Raw genomic sequence first — 9,300 nt, 5'->3', positions numbered from 1 at the left:
AAGTTCAACCCATTTTTATTGGTATCCTTTATTATTTTCTAAAAAAAAATCAATTTTTTCTTCAGATCCTAAACCAATGGTTTGTGGTAGTGGTTTGGTGTTCCATGCAGGTTATAGTCTCTAGGCCATAGATGGCTGATATGAAAAAATGTAACAAAATATTTAAATACTTAGTTTTGTACAATATTTAATCACTATTTGGTGTATACTATATTTAATAAGCAAATGTATAGTCATAAATTGACCAGCCTGTTTCTGTGGGGTTAGTCTTGGCAAAGAGAAAGTCTGCTTCTTTATGTAAGACAGGGTGATAGGGAGAATACAGTGTAGGAAGATATTGGAGTGATGTGAAATGAGAAGGAAGGGGAAAAGAGGGAGCTGTCAGAGAATGGCCTAATTTTTTTTTCAGTGAAGTATGAGGCAGGTTCTTGGCTGAGAGGGTTGGGGGCAGAGGAATTATGGGATAAAAAGGTTTAGAAAAGCTGCTATAGTAAGTGGGATAGTGATGGCTCATTTGAGATTATGCAATATAAATTTGTAGTGGACCCCGCCAGCATGGTCACCTTGACTTTGAATAAGGTAACCAAATACTCTCAGCGCACAAGAGTGCAATATCTATTATTAATGGAGAATTAATGCCTAGCTTTTGGATATGCTCTCTCTGTCTCTCTCTCTCTCCCTCCCCCTCTGTGCATATGTATACGTACACACACATATATACTATCTTTGTATATATTTATATGACTCATATATACATATATATGAATATATGTGTGTTTACACATATATATCCGTTCTATTGAATACCTTTGGCATTGTGAATTTAAGGCACTGTAAGGTCCTTATATATGTCCAAAAAGCCAGATATTCATCCATATGAGGCACAGAATATTATATATGTGTAATCGTATGTTATGCCTGTACACACACATACACACATATATGGATGGATAGATAGATGAATGGATTGATGGATGGATGGATGGTTGGATGGATTGAATCAAGAAAAAACTGAGGCCCTAATGGATTTAAATTCTATCTCTGACACATACTAGCTAGATGACCCTGGACTAGTCACTTAACTCTTCAATATCCCACATATTTCTGTAAGCCTATAAAAGAAGGATCTGATCTCCATTTGTAGAAGAAGCTTCCTCAATAGAAGTACCAATGAGATCAGAAGCAAACACACACACATGTGTGTTTTATATATATATATATATATATATATATATATATATATATATATATATATATGTATATATCCCCTAACATCTAAATTTACCATAAACTGTTTTCCCCATCAATGATGGAACAACCATACTTGTATACCAACATCCCAGTCCCTGAGGTACTTACAAAGGAAGCAGAATGATGCTAAAGAGGACAGAGAGAGGAGAAGCAGCTGAATGAGTCAATTTTATGTAGCTGGAGGTGATACAGTTGTGAAGACCTTGAAGGAATGCATCTAAAGGCATCTAAGGAAGGTAAAGATAGCAAATAAATGGAGAGAAAATCTCATACCTAACTGATTAAAAAAAAATCGATGAGGTGAACGTCAGTAGCTGCTGAATCACGTGTCTACTCTCCCAACTCTCCATAATCTTTAGGAGGGTCATCTCTACCCAAACTGAGGGAATCCTTGATGAAGGTATTAGTAGGGAACAAGCAAGCTTTTGCAAATTATATTCATCAGTGGACAAAATCTTTACCACCTTAGGAGTGACTGAATGATGCAAATAATTATCCCATTGTGTTAATTACTCGTTGATTATGAAAAAGCATTATGCTTAGTAAAACAAAACTTCATCTTCCAGGGTCTCTTACAAGAAAATATTTTCCATCCATATATCAACATTCACTATTGCTTGGAAGATGCAGCAACAAAATTAATCCTGATCAATGAATCTTTGAATATCAGGTGAGACACAAAACAGATACTTGGATTAAGAAGATACAGCACAGATTTCAAGTCAAGGAAGAATTTCCTGTTGATTCCTCCAAATGTTCTTTCTGAGGCATCATATTTAGAGGATTAAATGAAGCCCCAAGACATTACAGAAAATTCTGGGAGAGACCTGTCATCAATCCAAGGAAGCTGGCCTGTCCATCCACCCATTAAATGATGAAGAATGTTTATTTTCCAGATTTCAACATGCTCGTGAATGGACACCCTATAGAACCTATACAACAGAATATCTATCTGCAGCAGATAATGCATATGGACAATGTGTAGGGCCATTTGAAAAGGAGGGGTAGGGGTGGCTTGATCACTTTCAGAAAACTACAAAGCACTTTTGCTGTTAAAAACAAACATTTTACTGCTTTTGGGATATGACACTAAGACCTGGAGCACTATTGCCTCAGATGAATGAAAGATGAGCATCACACAGAGAGAAATGGAAAGGTGTATAGTGGGTGTGGACTGACTGCAACTTATAACCAACAAAGAATTTGGAAAAAGAACTGGAATAATGAATGTTCATCAAAGAATGAAAGAAATGATGAATTGGTTATGTGGGGAAAGTGAGGGATAATAGGCGGATGGCCAGCATCCCACTGGCACCATTACCATGTTAGAAGAAAACTGAGGAAATTCTCCAGAATATTGGATAGACTGCCTATGATGAACTTTGGGGAGCACAAAAATGAGTCACATAGGAGAGGCAAGCATGAATAGACTGCAATTTAGCCTATTCATATATCAAGATCTTAAATTCATTTTGTGTATATATACACACATACATATGTAAACAAATGTACATACATATGTATATGTACACATACACCTATATGTAAGTATAATCCACACACACACACACACATATATATACACATATATGTTCATGTACACATACATACATATACACATGCTTGTGTGTGTATATCTATATATCTATATCATCTGTGTGTGTGTGTGTGTGTATGTATGTGTGCCCATGTACAAGTACTCACCAGTTTCTCAGCACCAATGCATAAAGCCCATCCAGAGTGGCCAGAGTCTGCATTCCCAGATTGCAACCTCTGGAATTCCACAGGTTGGTCAGTCTTGAAATCCCACCACTGCCACCATTTACCATGGGTAAAATTTTCAGTGCTGGAACATAGAACTATGACCAAGACCAAAACCTAAATGCAAACCAGAAATTTAGGAACTTAGGAGGGTTTGTTGAGTCCTCCTGTAAGAGAGGCCTACCCAGGTGGATAGAGAATCTCCCAAGGAACAAAAGAACAAAACTTATGTTTCAACTTAGGCAGGAGGTGACTGAGATATGAGGCATTTCTGGATTGGATGCTGGGGACATGCAGGATGGGAATAAGGGATGTGGTATCCCTTGATTGGACAGAATCCATTACTGGAGGTAGCAACAGCAGAGGCTCCTCTTCGGGTTAGGTATCGCTTATAATCCCGCCCTAATAGATAGGACTGTCCTTGCTGTTTCAGCAGTAGGGAAGGTTGTACCCTTCCAGGGTGGGGGCTGTAATACAAACAGGGTGGGGGCAAGATAGAGGAACTGCAGATGAAATACAATTACTTCAGTTTTCTTACCTATCCACGCATACATACAATCACCTACATACACACACACATACATATATACATATGTACGTACATACACAGAAATGTATCCCACTGAGACTTGGAAGCATGATGACTAAGTCAGTGTCCCTAATGGCAATTTCTATCTTGCAAAATAATATCAGTTGGATTTTTGCCCCTTGAATCCAAACTCCTCATCACTCTGTTTCTCTATATCCAGCAAAGAATTTAAGGAAACAAGTAAAACTACACTGCTACTTTGAAATAGAGATGACTTTCTTAAATATCATCAAACAAACTATATGTATCAACAACAGAAACAACAACCAACAAACCGTGCACTCCCCTTAACAAATCCGGTAGGGTTCTTTTCTTTTTGCTTTTTTTTTTTTTTTTTGGTTTCCACAAGTATTACTGTAGTCTTTAAACAGCATGACAGAAGCACACTTCCACTTCACTTAATGGATTTATCAAATACCTTATTTCATGCTTTCTGCTTTTGATTTATGAATTTTGATCCTAGAGACAAGGACCCTGTGAGTATTGATTGTGGAAAATGTCAGACTAACAGAAGTTAATTTCACTTGTACATGTGGAAGTCTCTGATTCTCTGACAGCCCTGTCTACTGAGAATCAGCTGTCAGGGAGCTATAGTGACATAGTACCGTCACCATGGGACGCCTACCCACCCAGTAGACTGAAGTTACACTGCGTTATGGATTAAATTGACATGCAAATATGTATCTGGAAGTTGGCACACAGTGCTCATAGTGTTACGGGGTAAGATGGAATTCAACATGCGTGGGGGAGGCTGCATTGAGAAAGTCAGAACCAGCCAGGTGGTTAGGGGGAGGCCAGCCCTTTGAGGTTTCATGCATTTGATTGCAATGTGTCTGACAGGATAATGGAATGTCATCCTGCCAGCTCTTGAGCTGATTAGGGACAGTTTATTTATTGATTGACTTTCTTTGTAAATTATCGGTCCTTTTTTTTGGTTAATATTTAAGTCAAAGAGTCATTACTTATGCAATAATATCTTAATATGGTTTCACATAGCCGAAGCATTTTTGAGCTGGGGCTCTTATGACCTGGAAGTTGAATAGCCAGAAATGAAATGTGTTTTTGTATCTGAAACTTCACACAGAGGACATAGGTCTAAGTGACAGCAGTTGTGACAGGACCAAGCTATGTCAATGGAATGCAAACGTGTGCAAAGTATTATATGTTGGCAAGTTTCTAAAGTGAATATATACTAGCAAAGCCAGAAGAATATTTTTCAACATTATTTCCTTGTTTTATTTAGAAGTCTAGGCATATATGTTCCACGAACACACAAAGGATAAATCAAACATTCAGATGCTAAGAGTTGGTCTTCAAATATCATATCCAATGAAGCCACCCTTGCCTATGATCTCACCAATGTAAAATCATGTGCATACCTCAGTGGCCACCAAACTATTTATCAGAACTTCCTTAACTGTGAGATTTTTGAAGCTACCAGTTCAAGCTGATGAGATTATCTTTTTTAGGCTCTCAATGGCTCTGGGGATCTCAGTAGGACTTGGAGGAACCAGTTCAACCCTGGCATATTGCCAAAATGTGACCAATTGAGGCTTCAAATAAATTGCAGCAGCATTTAGCAGGACCGGAGCCTTCTTGATGGCATTTCGGACCAGCTGAGCCATGGTGGGGCAAGCGGAGAACACGGCTGGTCAAGACCGTCCCTCACTCCCAGAAGAATTTTTTTTAGTGTTCATTGTTTCCTCTAATAGAATAATTAATGTTAATAGTTCAGTCTGATATATGTATATATATATACATATATATATATATATATGTATATATATATATTTATGCTTCTTGAAGGCAAGGACTCTGACTCCTTTCTTTATATCTGTTCTTAGGATTTAGCATTCTACTTTCAGTAACTTGTTCTTTTTTTTTAATGATACAAAGCATAATTCTCTCTCAATTCAGTAAAAAAGGAATAAGACTAAACTTTTAAAATTTTTTCTACTTAAGTGATTAATAGAATAAAAAATGACCCTGACTTTTACCAAAGATTAGCCACGAAATGAGAAGTATTTTTAATCACAGATTACTTCATTCCTAAGTTTTGAAGCACATACTGTTTCCAAGAGTATTCTTCACTTGATCTATGCCCAAATGGGTGCAAATTGAAAAAGACAATAAATTAAAGTTTGCCTGATTTCTCTGACTTCTTTAACATCCTCACATAATGATGTTTACTTCTCTCAAAGAGGCAGTGTAATCCAGCCAGGTTTTAAATTGAGTGCATCCTCAGTGTTTCTTAAATGCTATGTCCGTTGGGGCCAAATTAGCTAGAATGTCAACTCCAGTGCCTATAAATGGTATATCAAGAGCAATGACTCAGAAATCAGAGGTCTTGGGTTCAAATATTACCCTGATGTATGATCTTAGACAAGTCACTGAACCTCCTTAGGCCTCAGTTTTCTTATCTATAATTCATGGAAGATGGACTTAATGACCTTTGAAATTCCTTCTAGAACTTTTAAATTATAGTTTAGAAGTTCTAGAACTATTATGCTATAATCACATCACATCTCACTCCAATAAATAGCAATACTTGACCATGTGAACTGAGGAACTCTTAAAGGATTAGTGAGCTAATGCATAAGTATGTATAAGGACAACCTGATAAAATTCCTGTGGATCAGAATAGGGCATAAAGGGAAGGAAAAGTGAGTGGAGACAAGAATTTAGTTGAGTGCCCACTTTGTCAGGAACTATGCTAAGTGCCTTAAAAATATTATCACATTTGATCCTCCCAATAGCACTAAGAAGTAGGTGCTATTCTTAATTAGTTGGGAAAACTGAGGCAGAAGGAAGTTAAATGAATTGCACAGGGTCACATAGTAAGTGTTTGGAGTCAGATTTGAATTTAGGTATTCCTGACTCCAGGCTCAGTATTCCATGACCTAGTTGCCAATAAAGAATAGGTTCAACACCATAGTGCTTCCTTGACTCCTTGGGTTTGACCATTTTCCAGGGGTATAGACATTTATAGAGCCTTTTCTAGACTTGAGTCATCTTAAACTGTGTTACCTTTCTTGGAGCCCACTCATGAGTTCAGAGTATCTTTAGATTAGACTTCATAAGAATCCTCTTAAATCATGGTAATATTTTATGATCTTACTGCCAAATGATTCTCTTTCATTTGTTGCAGCATGTCTGGTGCCCTTGAATAGGCCTTGGAAAGACAAGCATGTAGGAAATCTGTGCTTGTTTGGCACAATATGGATAAGAGATCAAAAGACATATATATGAGTGAATGTGTGTAAGTGCCTGTGTGTGCACTTCCCTCACAAAGCCCTGAAGTCAGATAGTTAGAAATAATGAACTGGATATTGTATGAGTGAATTTACTAACTCATGAGATTCTTGGTAATTCACTTAGATGGTGAGATCCTCAGTCTCCTCATTTCTATATTAGGCATAATAAAACTGGCTTATTACACGAGGGCACTATAAGGAACCACTCAGGATTGTAAAACATTTAGAAAATGTAAAGTATAACATAAATTCTAATTAATAGCATGATCAATGCTGTCCTGTTCAAAGTCATTAGAAGCCTTGTAAAATGTAGGTAGCAGAAGGTTTGATTCTATTTTGTCTGTAAATCAATTTTCAAGTTTTTTGGGGTATCTTTTTTTATTAATCCTAGTTTGAAGTCAAGGAACTTTTAAGTTATTGTAAATTTATATGCAGGATATATATCCATATCCCTATCCCTATCCCTATCCATATCCATATCCATACATATAAACATACACATACACACATATATGTATCTACACACATATATGTATATACATGTGTGTGTGCATGTGTGTGTATGTGCACGCATGTGTATATAACCAGTAAGATACTGGTTACATTTCCTCCCTCATTTAGGCAACTTCACCTCCTGCCTAGAATCAATGTGGCTTGAATGCTTAGTTAAGTATCATGAAGGACTTTGAATCTAAGGATTGTGAGACCCCCAAAATCAGTGTTTTCTGTGAGTTAAAACATTCAGGAGGTTAGAAATCCTACTGGCTTCATGCAGTAACACGGGCTTCCTCACTATTCCTCAAACAAGACATCCCATGAATTTTCACTGGCTGTCCCCCCTATGAATAGATCTCTCTCTCCCTCTTCATCTCTACTTTATAGCTTCCCTGGCTTCAGTCGAGCACCAGCTAAAATCTCACCTCCTACAAGAAGCCTTTCTGGATCTCCCTTACTGTTGTTGGTACTTACCCTCTTTTGATTATTTTCTACTTATCTTGCTTGGATATAGCTTGTTTATACATAGTTGCTTGCATATCATCTCTCCCCTTAGGTTGTGAGCCACTCAATACAGAATTTTTTTTTTCTTTTGTCTTTGTATCTCTAGCCCCTTTGTATCTTCCAGTCCCTGACACATAGTAGATAATAACAATAGCAACCACAATAATAATAATGATGATTCCTAACAATAGCTAACATTTCTATAGCCCTTACTATGTTCCAGACTCCGTGATAAGTGATTTACAATTATTATCTTATTTTATCCTCATAACCAACTTGGGAGATAGGTGTTATCAATATGTAGGTAGACAGGTAGATAGATAGATAGATAGATAGATAGATAGATAGATAGATAGATAGATGAAATAGATAGATAGATGAGATAGATAGATGAGATAAATAGATGAAATAGATATATAGATGAGATAGATAGATGAGATAGATAGATGAAATAGATAGATGAGATAGATAGATGAGATAGATAGATGAAATAGATAGATGAGACAGATCGATGAGATAGATAGATAATATAGATGGATAGATAGATGAGATAGATAGATAGATAGATAGATAGATAGATGAGATAGATAGATAGATAGATGAGATAGATAGATGGATAGATGAGATAGATAGATAGATAGATAGATAGATAGATAGATGGATAGATTAGATAGATGGATAGATGAGATAGATAGATAGATGAGATACATGAGATAGATGAGAGATATATAGATAGATAGATGAGATAGATAGATATATAGATAGATGAGATAGATAGATAGATGAGATTAATGGATAGATAGATAGATAGATGAGATAGATAGATAGATAGATGAGACAGATGGATAGATAGATGAGATAGATAGATAGACGGATAGATAGGTAGGTAGATAGATGAGATGATGGATAGATAGATGAGATAGATGGATAGATAGATAGATAGATGAGATAGATGGGATAGATAGATGGATAGATAGATGAGATAGATAGATAGATGAGATAGATGGATAGATGAGATAGATGAGATAGATAGATGAGATAGACAAGATAGATGAGCTATATATAGATAGTTGAGATAGATAGATAGATGAGATAGAGAGATGAGATAGATAGATAGACAGAGGCTTCTTGACTTGAATTATCATATCACCTTTAGCAAAAATGTCTAGGTATGACTAAGTGTTTTATCAGAAACACACATAACTTGGAATTGCCTTTAAGTTAAAAATGCTTTTTTTTTGGACTAGACCTATGATTTCGTTGGTAAACAGAAATTCGCACTGAGGAAACTCCTTCTACCAAAATAGAACTACACCTGCTTGACATATTAAGGGCCTGAAAGTATTGCAGGGTGAATAGAGAGGTCAAGTGATTAGAGGTAAGATCTGAAAATAGTTTCTCCTGACTCCATGGTCAATTCTTTATCTTCTATATCATGCTGTTTCA

General features: G+C 36.5%; 1 pseudogene; it reads right to left on the bottom strand.

Moving 5' to 3' along the window:
* Positions 1–4,914: 4,914 nt before the first annotated feature.
* On the bottom strand, positions 4,915–5,226 carry LOC118843139 (annotated as a pseudogene).
* Positions 5,227–9,300: the final 4,074 nt, after the last annotated feature.

Source organism: Trichosurus vulpecula, chromosome 1, assembly GCF_011100635.1.
Source record: "Trichosurus vulpecula isolate mTriVul1 chromosome 1, mTriVul1.pri, whole genome shotgun sequence".
In the NCBI taxonomy this organism is placed as follows: Eukaryota; Metazoa; Chordata; class Mammalia; order Diprotodontia; family Phalangeridae; genus Trichosurus; species Trichosurus vulpecula.
Note: the sequence above shows the minus strand (reverse complement) of the source record. Positions and strands in the feature narration are given on the sequence as shown.